The sequence below is a fragment of the Hyla sarda genome, chromosome 4, assembly GCF_029499605.1.
Source record: "Hyla sarda isolate aHylSar1 chromosome 4, aHylSar1.hap1, whole genome shotgun sequence".
Lineage (NCBI taxonomy): Eukaryota > Metazoa > Chordata > Amphibia > Anura > Hylidae > Hyla > Hyla sarda.
Genome location: NC_079192.1, coordinates 410,694,216 through 410,711,861, shown reverse-complemented (window position 1 = coordinate 410,711,861; position 17,646 = coordinate 410,694,216). Strand labels below are relative to the sequence as shown.

General features: G+C 39.8%; 1 protein-coding gene and 1 long non-coding RNA gene across 2 annotated transcripts in view; one reads left to right on the top strand and one right to left on the bottom strand.

Annotated features, from left to right (window-relative positions):
• Positions 1–7,610: 7,610 nt before the first annotated feature.
• The window catches only part of LARGE1 (LARGE xylosyl- and glucuronyltransferase 1), a 410,766-nt gene continuing 400,730 nt past the window's right edge, over positions 7,611–17,646 (top strand). The window contains exon 1 of the mRNA XM_056517630.1: positions 7,611–8,344. The gene's annotated coding sequence lies outside the window, so the exon portion shown is untranslated. The remainder of the gene's footprint in view (positions 8,345–17,646) is intronic.
• LOC130267647 (uncharacterized) lies at positions 12,271–17,586 on the bottom strand. Its single transcript, XR_008843229.1, has 3 exons — positions 17,570–17,586; positions 14,201–14,452; positions 12,271–12,393 (listed from the first exon to the last, which is right to left on the bottom strand). It is a non-coding gene; the product is annotated as an uncharacterized LOC130267647 (long non-coding RNA).

Below are 17,646 nucleotides of genomic sequence, written 5' to 3'. Positions count from 1 at the left end.
ACACATATATATACAGGGAGGAGTATATACAGGAGGATATATACAGGGTATACACATATATATACAGGGAGGAGTATATACGGGAGGATATATACAGGGTATACACATATATATATATACAGGGAGGAGTATATACAGGAGGATATATACAGGGTATACACATATATATACAGGGAGGAGTATATACAGGAGGATATATACAGGGTACACATATATATACAGGGAGGAGTATATACAGGAGGATATATACAGGGTATACACATATATATACAGGGAGGAGTATATACAGGAGGGCGGTGCGGGGGCTGATCGCAGGGGGAGGTTCGGAGCAGTGTGCGGGAGGGGGAGCCGCTGGTCCCGGGGATGCAGTGAGGGCAGAGCCGTGTGAGCTCAGGAGCGGAGTCCTCGGATTTCCCGGTGTTTCTCTTCCTTGTGACCGGCCGGAGCCCCGCACTTCCCGGATCCGCAGCTCTCATGCCCCCGCCACCTGTCTGCATCTTCTCCCGGGATCGGAGCTCCAGTCCCCGCCGTGTTCTGCTCTTCCAGACGCCGGCTTCACTCCTGCAAGTCCCGGACTGTGAGCGCTTCCTCCCCGGCTCTCCGTGGTGCTGAAACCGGCAGAGATCCGCGACAATCCGGGTCCAGGAATGTCCTCCCGGGGCTGACGGCGAGCGGCGGATCTGAGGGGGAGCCCCGGCTACAGGCACGACAGCTCCGAGGCGGAGGGAGCTCCACAGGCCGGGAGAGAGCGCCCACAGCCGGGCCCGACCATCACAGCGCCCCGGAGAACAACTGCTGGAGACCCCAGATACAGGCACAGAGATCCCCCCCGACACCCCCATCTACAGACCCCGACTACGGAGATACCCCGACTACAACTGTACACCCCCATCTACAGACTCCGACTACGGAGATACCCCGACTACAACTGTACACCCCCATCTACAGACCCCGACTACGGAGATACCCCGACTACAACTGTACACCCCCATCTACAGACCCCGACTACGGAGATACCCCGACTACAACTGTACACCCCCATCTACAGACCCCGACTACGGAGATACCCCGACTACAACTGTACACCCCCATCTACAGACCCCGACTACGGAGATACCCCGACTACAACTGTACACCCCCATCTACAGACCCCGACTACGGAGATACCCCGACTACAACTGTACACCCCCATCTACAGACCCCGACTACGGAGATACCCCGAGTACAACTGTACACCCCCATCTACAGACCCCGACTACGGAGATACCCCGACTACAACTGTACACCCCCATCTACAGACCCCGACTACGGAGATACCCCGAGTACAACTGTACACCCCCATCTACAGACCCCGACTACGGAGATACCCCGACTACAACTGTACAACCCCATCTACAGACCCCGACTACGGAGATACCCCGACTACAACTGTACACCCCCTGTCTACAGGCACAGAGATCCCCCCCACACCCCCATCTACAGACCCCGACTACGGAGATACCCCGACTACAACTGTACACCCCCTGTCTACAGGCACAGAGATCCCCCCGACTACAGCTATACACCCCCGTCTACAGACCCTGACTACGGAGATACCCCCGACTACAGATATAGACTCCCAGATACAGGCACAGAGATACAGACCCCAACTACAGATATACAAATGACTACAAACCCCCAACTACAACAATACACCCCCAAACACAGATATACACTCTAACTACAGATAGACCCCTGACTACAATAATACACCCCCATCCATAGACCCCTGACTACAATAATACACCCCCATCCATAGACCCCTGACTACAATAATACACCCCATCCATAGACCCCTGACTACAATAATACACCCCATCCATAGACCCCTGACTACAATAATACACCCCCATCCATAGACCCCTGACTACAATAATACACCCCCATCCATAGACCCCTGACTACAATAATACACCCCCATCCATAGACCTCAACTACAATAATACACCCCCATCCATAGACCCCTGACTACAATAATACACCCCATCCATAGACCCCTGACTACAATAATACACCCCATCCATAGACCCCTGACTACAATAATACACCCCCATCCATAGACCCCTGACTACAATAATACACCCCCATCCATAGACCCCTGACTACAATAATACACCCCCATCCATAGACCTCAACTACAATAATACACCCCATCCATAGACCCCTGACTACAATAATACACCCCCATCCATAGACCCCTGACTACAATAATACACCCCCATCCATAGACCTCAACTACAATAATACACCCCCATCCATAGACCCCTGACTACAATAATACACCCCCATCCATAGACCCCTGACTACAATAATACACCCCCATCCATAGACCTCAACTACAATAATACACCCCATCCATAGACCCCTGACTACAATAATACACCCCCATCCATAGACCCCTGACTACAATAATACACCCCCATCCATAGACCTCAACTACAATAATACACCCCCATCCATAGACCCCTGACTACAATAATACACCCCCATCCATAGACCCCTGACTACAATAATACACCCCCATCCATAGACCCCTGACTACAATAATACACCCCCATCCATAGACCCCTGACTAGAATAATACACCCCATCCATAGACCCCTGACTACAATAATACACCCCCATCCATAGACCCCTGACTACAATAATACACCCCCATCCATAGACCCCTGACTACAATAATACACCCCATCCATAGACCTCAACTACAATAATACACCCCCATCCATAGACCTCAACTACAATAATACACCCCCATCTATAGACCTCAACTACAATAATACACCCCATCCATAGACCCCTGACTACAATAATACACCCCCATCCATAGACCTCAACTACAATAATACACCCCATCCATAGACCCCTGACTACAATAATACACCCCATCCATAGACCTCAACTATAATAATACACCCCCATCCATAGACCTCAACTACAATAATACACCCCCATCTATAGACCTCAACTACAATAATACACCCCATCCATAGACCTCAACTACAATAATACACCCCCATCCATAGACCTCAACTACAATAATACACCCCCATCTATAGACCTCAACTACAATAATACACCCCATCCATAGACCCCTGACTACAATAATACACCCCCATCCATAGACCCCTGACTACAATAATACACCCCCCATCTATAGACCTCAACTACAATAATACACCCCATCCATAGACCCCTGACTACAATAATACACCCCCATCCATAGACCCCTGACTACAATAATACACCCCCATCCATAGACCCCTGACTACAATAATACACCCCCATCTATAGACCCCTGACTACAATAATACACTCCCATCCATAGACCTCAACTACAATAATACACCCCATCCATAGACCCCTGACTATAATAATACACCCCCATCCATAGACCTCAACTACAATAATACACTCCCATCCATAGACCTCAACTACAATAATACACCCCCATCCATAGACCTCAACTACAATAATACACCCCCATCCATAGACCTCAACTACAATAATACACCCCCATCCATAGACCTCAACTACAATAATACACCCCATCCATAGACCCCTGACTACAATAATACACCCCCATCCATAGACCTCAACTACAATAATACACCCCATCCATAGACCCCTGACTACAATAATACACCCCCATCTATAGCCCCCAGCTACAGCTCTACACCCCAACTCTTCTATCTACAGACCCCCATCTACAGACAGCTGTAGACCCCAACTACACACCACATCTACAGACCCCCAAATACAATTGTACACTGCATCTACAGACCCCCAACTACAAGTGTACAACCCCCAACTGCAGGTGTAGACCCCCTCCCCCCATCTCCAGATTTCCAACTACATCTATAGAGCTATAGAGCCCCATCTACAGCAAGAGACCCTCATCTACAGAGCCCCCAACTAATAAGTATAGAAATCCAAGGTACCATCATCTACACACCATAAACAGTTATTGCCCCCCCAAATACAACTATAGACTCCAAGCTCCAAGTCCCTCATCTAAATACCCCTAACTACAAGTATAGACGCCCCCCCCCCCCCCATCTACAACTATAGATCTCTATGATACACAATTTAAAACTATGAAACATCATCTACAACTATAGACCCCTCACCTACTGGTATCGTAGACCCCTCACCTACTGGTATCGTAGACCCCTCACCTACTGGTATCTTAGACCCCTCACCTACTGATATCGTAGACCCCTCACCTACTGGTATCGTAGACACCTCACCTACTGGTATCGTAGACACCTCACCTACTGGTATCATAGACCCCTCACCTACTGGTATCGTAGACCCCTCACCTACTGGTATCGTAGACCCCTCACCTACTGGTATCTTAGACCCCTCACCTACTGGTATCGTAGACCCCTCACCTACTGATATCGTAGACCCCTCACCTACTGGTATCTTAGACCCCTCACCTACTGGTATCGTAGACCCCTCACCTACTGGTATCGTAGACCCCTCACCTCCTGGTATCTTAGACCCCTCACCTCCTGGTATCGTAGACCCCTCACCTACTGGTATCGTAGACCCCTCACCTCCTGGTATCTTAGACCCCTCACCTACTGGTATCGTAGACCCCTCACCTACTGGTATCGTAGACCCCTCACCTACTGGTATCTTAGACCCCTCACCTACTGGTATCTTCGACCCCTCACCTACTGGTATCGTAGACCCCTCACCTACTGGTATCGTAGACCCCTCACCTACTGGTAACTTAGACCCCTCACCTACTGGTATCGTAGACCCCTCACCTACTGGTATCGTAGACCCCTCACCTACTGGTAACTTAGACCCCTCACCTACTGGTATCGTAGACCCCTCACCTACTGGTATCGTAGACCCCTCACCTACTGGTATCATAGACCCCTCACCTAAAGGTATCTTGGACCCCTCACCTACTGGTATCTATATACCCTTCATTTAAAAGTAACATTACTATAGACCTTCATCTATACATCACTAACCTAGAGACCACTTCATTTAAGGACCCTCTCATCTATGGTATAGACCCTTCATCTACCAGTAATTCAACATTAGACCCTTCAACTACACACCACTTATCTAGAGACCCCCACACTACACACCACTTATCTAGAGACCCCCCCCAACTACACACCACTTATCTAGAGACCCCCGAACTACACACCACTTATCTAGAGACCACTCTTCCAGAGACCCCTCATTTACTGATAACGTGATATCCCTCACCTAGTGATAGACCCCTTACTGATTTCAATAAACCTCTCATTTTTAGATATCCTGAGACCCCCTCATCTAAAAGTAACATTAATACAGACCACTTCATGTAAGGACCCCCCACATCTACAGTAAGACCCTTCATCTACCAATAAAGCAACGATAGACCTCTCAGCTACACACCACTCATCTAAAGACCCCTCAACTACACATCACCCATCTAAAGACCCCTCAACTACACATCACCCATCTAAAGACCTCTCAGCTACACACCACTCATCTAAAGACCCCTCAACTACACATCACCCATCTAAAGACCCCTCAACTACACATCACCCATCTAAAGACCTCTCAGCTACACACCACTCATCTAAAGACCCCTCAACTACACACCACTCATCTAAAGACCTCTCAGCTACACACCACTCATCTAAAAACCCCTCAACTACACACCACTCATCTAAAGACCCCTCAACTACACACCACTCATCTAAAGACCCCTCAACTACACATCACCCATCTAAAGACCCCTCAACTACACACCACTCATCTATAGACCCCTCAACTACTCACCACTCATCTAAAGACCCCTCAAGTACACATCACCCATCTAAAGACTCCTCAACTACACACCACCCATCTAAAGACCCCTCAACTACACACCACTCATCTAAAGACCCCTCAACTACACACCACTCATCTATAGACCCCTCAACTACACATCACTCATCTATAGACCCCTCAACTACACACCACTCATCTAAAGACCCCTCAACTACACACCACTCATCTAAAGACCCCTCAATTACACACCACCCATCTATAGACCCCTCAACTACACATCACTCATCTATAGACCCCTCAACTACACACCACTCATCTATAGACCTCTCAGCTACACACCACTCATCTAAAGACCCCACAACTACACACCACTCATCTAAAGACCTCTCAGCTACACACCACTCATCTAAAGACTCCTCAACTACACATCACCCATCTAAAGACCCCTCAACTACACACCACCCATCTAAAGACCCCTCAACTACACACCACCCATCTAAAGACCCCTCAACTACACACCACTCATCTAAAGACCTCTCAGCTACACACCACTCATCTAAAAACCCCTCAACTACACACCACTCATCTAAAGACCCCTCAACTACACACCACTCATCTAAAGACCCCTCAACTACACATCACCCATCTAAAGACCCCTCAACTACACACCACTCATCTATAGACCCCTCAACTACTCACCACTCATCTAAAGACCCCTCAACTACACACCACTCATCTATAGACCCCTCAACTACACACCACCCATCTAAAGACCTCTCAGCTACACACCACTCATCTAAAAACCCCTCAACTACACACCACCCATCTAAAGACCCCTCAACTACACACCACTCATCTAAAGACCCCTCAACTACACACCACTCATCTAAAGACCCCTCAACTACACATCACCCATCTAAAGACCCCTCAACTACACACCACTCATCTATAGACCCCTCAACTACTCACCACTCATCTAAAGACCCCTCAACTACACACCACTCATCTATAGACCCCTCAACTACTCACCACTCATCTAAAGACCCCTCAAGTACACATCACCCATCTAAAGTCCCCTCAACTACACACCACTCATCTAAAGACCCCTCAACTACACACCACTCATCTATAGACCCCTCAACTACACATCACTCATCTATAGACCCCTCAACTACACACCACTCATCTAAAGACCCCTCAACTACACACCACTCATCTAAAGACCCCTCAATTACACACCACCCATCTATAGACCCCTCAACTACACATCACTCATCTATAGACCCCTCAACTACACATCACTCATCTATAGACCCCTCAACTACACACCACTCATCTAAAGACCCCTCAACTACACACCACTCATCTATAGACACTTTAACCAAACACCACTCATCTATAGACCCCCCCACCATACACCACTCATCTATAGACCCCCCACCATACACCACTCATCTATAGACCCCCCCACCATACACCACTCATCTATAGACCCCCCCACCATACACCACTCATCTATAGACCCCCCACCATACACCACTCACCTATAGACACCTCCACCAAACACCACTCATCTATAAAAAACCCCACCATACACCCCACATATATAGACACCTTCACCATACACCCCACATCTATAGACCCCCCTCACCGTACACCACTCATCTATAGACCCCCCCACCAAACACCACTCATCTATAGACACCTCCACCACACACCCCACATCTATAGACCCCCCACCATACACCCCACATCTATAGATCCCCGACCATACACCCCACATCTATAGACCCCCCCACCACCATACACCACTCATCTATGGACCCCCACCATACACCACTTCTCTAGTGATTACTTCATCTAAAGCACAGACCCCTCATCTTAACCATAGACCCTTATCCACCCTTTCATCCAGAGACCACTGTACTATAGAGAGACCATCATCTGCTGACCCCTCCTCTACAGTCCGTACTTAAGGAGACACTCTGCATCTCAAGACCTCTTCATCTGATGGTCATTTATCTCTAGACCCCTTCTTCCCCAGCCTTATCTGTAGATGTGTTATAGACCTGTAGACCCCCTCCTACAGAACCCACACCTCTACAGATCCATTCAACCGCCATACACTGACCCATTACATTTACACCCCTTGTGAGAACCTTTACGTTGGATGAGACCCTTCTAAAGGAGTCCGTGGGGCCATGGAAGTCTCTGAGGTCCACAACCCATTGTTTCATTGATCTTCTTCCAATAACCCCTTACATGCATAATTCTGAGACATCTCTTTGAAGACCACCAAGGGCAAGCCCCTTAACCCCAGGAGGAGCCATAGTGACGGTTCCATCACTGCTATTCCTTTATTTCTTCTTCCGGAGTCCAGAGAACTTCATCCTAGGACAAGAACGTCAAATCCTAAAGACTTTGTCAGCATGGAGAAGGTTCTCCCGAAAGACCCCACTACTTGACATCTGGAGTGGGAAGGTCTTAGTAGGGACTCTCGTCGGCTCTGCTACATCAGGTACGAGTAGACTTTCACATGCTGTGGGGATTGTTGCTTTCATTCATAAAATGCTCTTGAGGGGCTCGATGGCCGAAATGTTAGAGCTGTTTCCGTGTCATACGCCTCACTGGGTTATAACCGTGTCCCTTTATTTGCCCTGAATTCCCCATTTCCCGGAGACACCTACAGATGTAGCAGAGGGTTAACCCTGTGCTGAAACATTGCAGCTTCCATTAGTCAAATGACAAAGTCAGCTCTGCTGCATCTATAGAAGATCTACCGTATATCCTTACTTCATCTACCACAGATGACATCACCGGTCCAGAGTCTGGATTACCATAGGGGTCTGTATGTAAAGTCCGATCCATCTGGTCATAGACAACGTGTCCTTGAGGGTATTATAAGGTTATATGAGGGTATTATACAGTTATATGAAGGTATTATACGGTTATATGAGGGTATTATACGGTTATATGAGGGTATTATACAGTTATATGAGGGTATTATACGGTTATATGAGGGTATTATACAGTTATATGAGGGTATTATAAGGTTAAATGAGGGTATTATACGGTTATATGAGGGTATTATACGGTTATATGAGGGTATTATACGGTTATATGAGGGTATTATACGGTTATATGAGGGTATTATACGGTTATATGAGGGTATTATACGGTTATATGAGGGTATTATACGGTTATATGAGGGTATTATATGGTTATATGAGGGTATTATACAGTTATATGAGGGTATTATACGGTTATATGAGGGTATTATACGGTTATATGAGGGTATTATACAGTTATATGAGGGTATTATACAGTTATATGAGGGTATTATACAGTGATATGAGGGTATTATATGGTTATATGAGGGTATTATACAATTATATGAGGGTATTATACGGTTATATGAGGGTATTATACAGTTATATGAGGGTATTATACGGGATATGAGGGTATTATACTGTTATATGAGGGTATTATACAGTGATATGAGGGTATTATATGGTTATATGAGGGTATTATACAGTGATATGAGGGTATTATACGGTTATATGAGGGTATTATACAGTTATATGAGGGTATTATACGGTTATATGAGGGTATTATACAGTGATATGAGGGTATTATATGGTTATATGAGGGTATTATACAGTGATATGAGGGTATTATACGGTTATATGAGGGTATTATACAGTTATATGAGGGTATTATACGGTTATATGAGGGTATTATACGGTTATATGAGGGTATTATACAGTTATATGAGGGTATTATACAGTTATATGAGGGTATTATACGGTTATATGAGGGTATTATACGGTTATATGAGGGTATTATACGGTTATATGAGGGTATTATACGGTTATATGAGGGTATTATACAGTTATATGAGGGTATTATACAGTTATATGAGGGTATTATACGGTTATATGAGGGTATTATACGGTTATATGAGGGTATTATACAGTTATATGAGGGTATTATACAGTTATATGAGGGTATTATACGGTTATATGAGGGTATTATACGGTTATATGAGGGTATTATACAGTTATATGAGGGTATTATACGGTTATGTGAGGGTATTATACAGTTATATGAGGGTATTATACGGTTATATGAGGGTATTATATGGTTATATGAGGGTATTATACAGTTATATGAGGGTATTATACGGTTATATGAGGGTATTATACGGTTATATGAGGGTATTATATGGTTATATGAGGGTATTATACAGTTATATGAGGGTATTATACGGTTATGTGAGGGTATTATACAGTTATATGAGGGTATTATACGGTTATATGAGGGTATTATATGGTTATATGAGGGTATTATACAGTTATATGAGGGTATTATACGGTTATATGAGGGTATTATACGGTTATATGAGGGTATTATATGGTTATATGAGGGTATTATACAGTTATATGAGGGTATTATACGGTTATATGAGGGTATTATACGGTTATATGAGGGTATTATACAGTTATATGAGGGTATTATACGGTTATATGAGGGTATTATACGGTTATATGAGGTAAACATTATATGTTGTGGTGATTTTTATAAGGTCGCTTCCTTGGTAAATATAAAATGACTTTTGTGAGGTAGTGGAGCTGAGTTTGTTATTTGGCACATGACGGTGGTGATGTCACATGTCACTAGATTTATTGCCAACAAACTGCAGAATCCTATTGGAGAGATTTATCTCATTATGATCCAAAAGACATGAGAGACTCGCCCGGCTCTGCTACATCTGGTCCTGTATCTCATTGACATGCAGGACATCTGTCATTACAACATTCTCATTCTTAGTTGTTTTCTTCTATCTATCTCATATCTATCTATCTCATATCTATCTATCTCATATCTATCTATCTATCTCATATCTATCTATCTATCTATCTATCTCATATCTATCTATCTATCTCCTATCTATCTATCTATCTCATATCTATCTATCTATCTCATATCTATCTATCTATCTATCTCATATCTACCTATCTATCTCATATCTATCTATCTATCTCATATCTATCTCATATCTATCTGTCTCATATCTATCTATCTCATACCTATCTATATCATATCTATCTATCTATCTCATATCTATCTATCTATCTATCTCATATCTATCTATCTATCTCATATCTATCTCATATCTATCTGTCTCATATCTATCTATCTCATACCTATCTATATCATATCTATCTATCTATCTCATATCTATCTATCTCATATCTATCTCATATCTATCTATCTATCTCATATCTATCTCATATCTATCTATCTCATATCTATCTATCTCATATCTATCTCATATCTATCTATCTCATATCTATCTATCTATATATCTATCTCATATCTATCTATCTATCTCATATCTATCTATCTATCTCATATCTATCTATCTCATATCTATCTATCTCATATCTATCTATCTATCTCATATCTATCTATCTCATATCTATCTATCTCATATCTATCTATCTCATATCTATCTATCTCATATCTATCTAATATCTATCTATCTCATATCTATCTCATATCTATCTATCTATCTATTTCATATGTATCTATCTCATATCTATCTCATATCTATCTATCTCATATCTATCTATCTATCTCATATCTATCTATCTCATATCTATCTCATATCTATCTATCTATCTCATATCTATCTATCTATCTATCTATCTCATATCTATCTCATATCTATCTATCTATCTATCTCATATCTATCTATCTATCTCATATCTATCTATCTCATATCTATCTATCTATCTATCTCATATCTATCTATCTATCTCATATCTATCTATCTATCTATCTCATATCTTTCTATCTATCTCATATCTATCTATCTATCTATCTATCTATCTCATATCTATCTATCTATCTCATATCTATCTATCTATCTCATATCTATCTATCTCATATCTATCTATCTCATATCTATCTCATATCTATCTATCTATCTATCTCATATCTATCTATTTATCTATCTATCTCATATCTATCTATTATTTATCTATATTTTCTTTAGTCATACTATTTATACATGTGGTGATTATAACCAGTAATCAGCTGTGATCTGTGGAGGAACCGGGCAGCAAGTCTTCAGTTTCTCTGCAGCGCCCCCGAAGGTTAGGTGAAGAATTACTCTCTGGACTGTCTGAGCATTGTAATGTAAGATGGTGGTGAGTCCTCCAGAGGGAGAGATGGCGGTCCTATACCAGACCATCCCATAAGAAGTCAAACTCTTTGGGTCCATGGATTATCTGTGAAGCTGCCCGAGCACCGTGGTGGTCTCCAGCTCTGCTACATCTGTAGAATGACAGCAGTGGGGGGGGGGGGGGGGGTCCCTCCTGCCTGAGTGATAAGTCCCTATACAGAATGCACTGAGAACGGGAGGACAATGTCAGTATGGACGCCTCATGGTTCCCTTGCAGTAGTAACTTATGGTGAAACGCGTCGTGTCAGTATAGAAAGGGACCATAGAGGAAAGAGTCTGAGAGGGGATGGTATGGGGATGAGACCGTCACATTCCACCTGTAAAGAGACACCAGAAGAAGACAGTCTGACCTATATTTTCTATACTGTCACTACTACCGCCATGTAGTTACATATACGGAACGCTGCAGATTACTTATTACTGATATATATATATATATATATAACCACCAGGAATGAGTTAATTTAAATGGGAATGTTCTACTTATCTTCTTGTATATAGGAGCAGTATTATAGTATTTATATTCTTGTATATAGAGGCAGTATTATAGTAGTTATATTCTTGTATATAGGAGCAGTATTATAGTAGTTATATTCTTGTATATAGGAGCAGTATTATAGTAGTTATATTCTTGTATATAGGAGCAGTATTATAGTAGTTATATTCTTGTATATAGGAGCAGTATTATAGTAGTTATATTCTTGTATATAAGAGCAGTATTATAGTAGTTATATTCTTGTATATAGGAGCAGTATTATAGTAGTTATATTCTTGTATATAGGAGCAGTATTATAGTAGTTATATTCTTGTATATAGGAGGCAGTATTATAGTAGTTATATTCTTGTATATAGGAGCAGTATTATAGTAGTTATATTCTTGTATATAGGAGCAGTATTATAGTAGTTATATTCTTGTATATAGGAGCAGTATTATAGTAGTTATATTCTTGTATATAGGAGGCAGTATTATAGTAGTTATATTGTTGTATATAGGAGCAGTATTATAGTAGTTATATTCTTGTATATAGGAGCAGTATTATAGTAGTTATATTCTTGTATATAGGAGCAGTATTATAGTAGTTATATTCTTGTATATAGGAGCAGTATTATAGTAGTTATATTCTTGTATATAGGAGCAGTATTATAGTAGTTATATTCTTGTATATAGGAGTAGTATTATAGTAGTTATATTGTTGTATATAGGAGCAGTATTATAGTAGTTATATTCTTGTATATAGGAGCAGTATTATAGTAGTTATATTCTTGTATATAGGAGCAGTATTATAGTAGTTATATTCTTGTATATAGGGGACAGTATTATAGTAGTTATATTCTTGTATATAGGAGCAGTATTATAGTAGTTATATTCTTGTATATAGGAGCAGTATTATAGTAGTTATATTCTTGTATATAGGAGCAGTATTATAGTAGTTATATTCTTGTATATAGGAGCAGTATTATAGTAGTTATATTCATGTATATAGGAGCAGTATTATAGTAGTTATATTCTTGTATATAGGAGCAGTATTATAGTAGTTATATTCTTGTATATAGGAGCAGTATTATAGTAGCTATATTCTTGTATATAAGAGCAGTATTATAGTAGTTATATTCTTGTATATAGGAGCAGTATTATAGTAGTTATATTCTTGTATATAGGAGGCAGTATTATAGTAGTTATATTCTTGTATATAGGAGCAGTATTATAGTAGTTATATTCTTGTATATAGGAGCAGTATTATAGTAGTTATATTCTTGTATATAGGAGCAGTATAATAGTAGTTATATTCTTGTATATAGGAGCAGTATTATAGTAGTTATATTCTTGTATATAGGAGCAGTATTATAGTAGTTATATTCTTGTGTATAGAGGGCAGTATTATAGTAGTTATTTTCCAGTGTATGTCATCTTGGCTATACCCTGACAGTATGACGGTATATCTTTTGCAGCATGTGTGCCATCAGTAGTTGTTAGTAGTAATAGACTATAGGACAGCCTGGTGTTGTTGTCTTCTGTATTCTTCGGTGTTGCCTATATAATGGAGCAGAGTCGGTGTAGCGGGAGATGAGTGTGTGTCTGGTGAGAGGGCGGTGGTATTTCATACAGACATGCAGAGTAATTACATTGCCGTTGTTCACACTACAATGCCGTAATTGTTTGCTGCAATGAAATCTGTGAAGTTCTCCTGGTGCAGGTAATGGAGCAGATTCCCCGATGTTCGGCTCAGCCCGGTGCGCCGCGTCTGCTCTGAGAGTCTTTGTCTCCATTGAGAAGCTGCAGATCTGGGATGAATTCTCAGGCACTCGGATCCTTCACATAAACAGTGCGGCTGTTCAGCGCCGGCCGGGGGCTGCCCACTCACACCGCGACGCCTCCTGCAGCACAAAGGACGTATTTACACTCTGCGAGCAGACGCTGCCCTCCTGTACAATAGGAATGAGGTGGGATGGGGCCCCGAGGCGTCTGACCTGCTGGGGGTATATGGTGTAACACAACATGCTGGGATCTGTAGTCCTCACACCGAGACCCTCCAACACCAATGACTGCAGAACAGTGATCACATAGGAGGAGAGTTATCACAACCTGTGTCCATCATGTTCTATCCGTCATACCATGCTGGGACTTGTAGTGTCACAAACAACAGTTCTATCTCCCATCCATCTATCTCATATCTATCTTATATCTATCTCATATCTATTTATCTATCTATTTCATATCTATCTCATATCTATCTCATATCTATCTCATATCTATTTATCTATCTATCTCATATCTATCTATCTATCTATCTCATATCTATCTCATATCTATCTATCTATCTCATATCTATCTATATATCTCATATCTATCTCATATCTATCTATCTATCTCATATCTATCTATCTATCTCATATCTATCTATCTCATATCTATCTATCTCATATCTATCTATCTATCTACCTAATATATCTATCTATCTATCTATCTATCTCATATCTATCTCATATCTATCTATCTATGAGATAGATAGATATGAGATAGATAGATATGAGATAGAACGCTAGAGAGATAGATAGATATGAGATTGATAGATATGAGATAGATTGATAGATAGATATGAGATAGATAAGAGATAGATAGATAGATAGATAGATAGATATGAGATACATATGAGATAGAACGATAGATAGATAGATAGATATGAGATAGATATGAGATAGATATGAGATAGATAGATATGTGATAGATAGATATGAGACAGATAGATATGAGATAGATAGATAGAAAGATATGAAATAGATATGAGATATAAAGATAGATGTGAGATAGATAGATATGAGATAGATAGATAGATAGATAGATATGAGATAGATAGATAGATATGAGATAGATAGATATGAGATAGATAGATAGATATGAGATAGATAGATATGAGATAGATATGAGATAGATAGATAGATAGATATGAGATAGATAGATATGAGATAGATGGATATGAGATAGATAGATATGAGATAGATAGATAGATAGATAGATAGATAGATATGACATAGATAGATATGACATAGATAGATAGATATGAGATAGATGGATATGAGATAGATTGATATGAGATAGATAGATAGATATGAGATAGATAGATAGATAGATAGATAGATGGATATGAGATAGATGAATATGAGATAGATAGATATGAGATAGATAGATAGATATGAGATAGATAGATATGATATAGATAGATAGATAGATAGATAGATAGATAGATAGATAGATGGATATGAGATAGATGGATATGAGATAGATAGATAGATATGAGATAGATGGATATGAGATAGATAGATATGAGATAGATAGATATGAGATAGATAGATATGAGATAGATAGATGGATATGAGATAGATAGATATGAGATAGATATGAGATAGATAGATAGATATGAGATAGATAGATATGAGATAGATAGATGGATATGAGATAGATAGATATGAGATAGATAGATATGAGATAGATAGATAGATAGATAGATATGAGATAGATAGATATGAGATAGATAGATAGATATGAGATAGATATGAGATAGATAGATATGAGATAGATAGATATGAGATAGATAGATAGATATGAGATAGATAGATAGATATGAGATAGATATAAGATAGATATGAGATAGATAGATAGATAGATATGACATAGATAGATATGACATAGATAGATAGATATGAGATAGATAGATAGATAGATGGATATGAGATAGATGAATATGAGATAGATAGATAGATAGATAGATATGAGATAGATAGATGGATATGAGATAGATGAATATGAGATAGATAGATATGAGATAGATAGATATGAGATAGATAGATATGAGATAGATAGATAGATAGATAGGTAGATGGATATGAGATAGATATGAGATAGATGGATATGAGATAGATAGATAGATAGATATGAGATAGATAGATGGATATGAGATAGATAGATATGAGATAGATATGAGATAGATAGATAGATAGATATGAGATAGATAGATATGAGATAGATAGATGGATATGAGATAGATAGATATGAGATAGATAGATATGAGATAGATAGATAGATAGATAGATATGAGATAGATAGATATGAGATAGATATGAGATAGATAGATATGAGATAGATAGATAGATATGAGATAGATAGATAGATAGATAGATATGAGATAGATAGATATGAGATAGATAGATAGATATGAGATAGATAGATAGATATGAGATAGATAGATAGATAGATAGATAGATAGATATGAGATAGATAGATAGATATGAGATAGATAGATAGATATGAGATAGATAGATAGATATGAGATAGATATTAGATAGATAGATATGAGATAGATAGATAGATATGAGATAGATAGATAGATAGATAGATATGAGATAGATAGATAGATATGAGATAGATAGATAGATATGAGATAGATAGATAGATAGATATGAGATAGATAGATAGATATGAGATAGATATTAGATAGATAGATATGAGATAGATAGATATGAGATAGATAGATATGAGATATATAGATAGATATGAGATAGATAGATAGATATGAGATAGATAGATAGATATGAGATAGATAGATAGATATGAGATAGATAGATATGAGATAGATAGATAGATAGATAGATATGAGATAGATAGATAGATAGATAGATATGAGATAGATAGATAGATATGAGATAGATAGATAGATATGAGATAGATAGATATGAGATAGATAGATAGATATGAGATAGATAGATATGAGATAGATAGATAGATAGATATGAGATAGATAGATATGAGATAGATAGATAGATAGATAGATATGAGATAGATAGATATGAGATAGATAGATAGATATGAGATGGATAGATATGAGATAGATAGATAGATAGATAGATATGAGATAGATAGATATGAGATAGATAGATAGATAGATATGAGATAGATAGATATGAGATAGATCTTTCTTCCTTCTTGCAGATATATACAGAGATGACCGTGTGGCCTCATATATCGATCTGCTATAGATATAGGGAAAGTTGCTTAGTTGCCCATAGCAACCAAT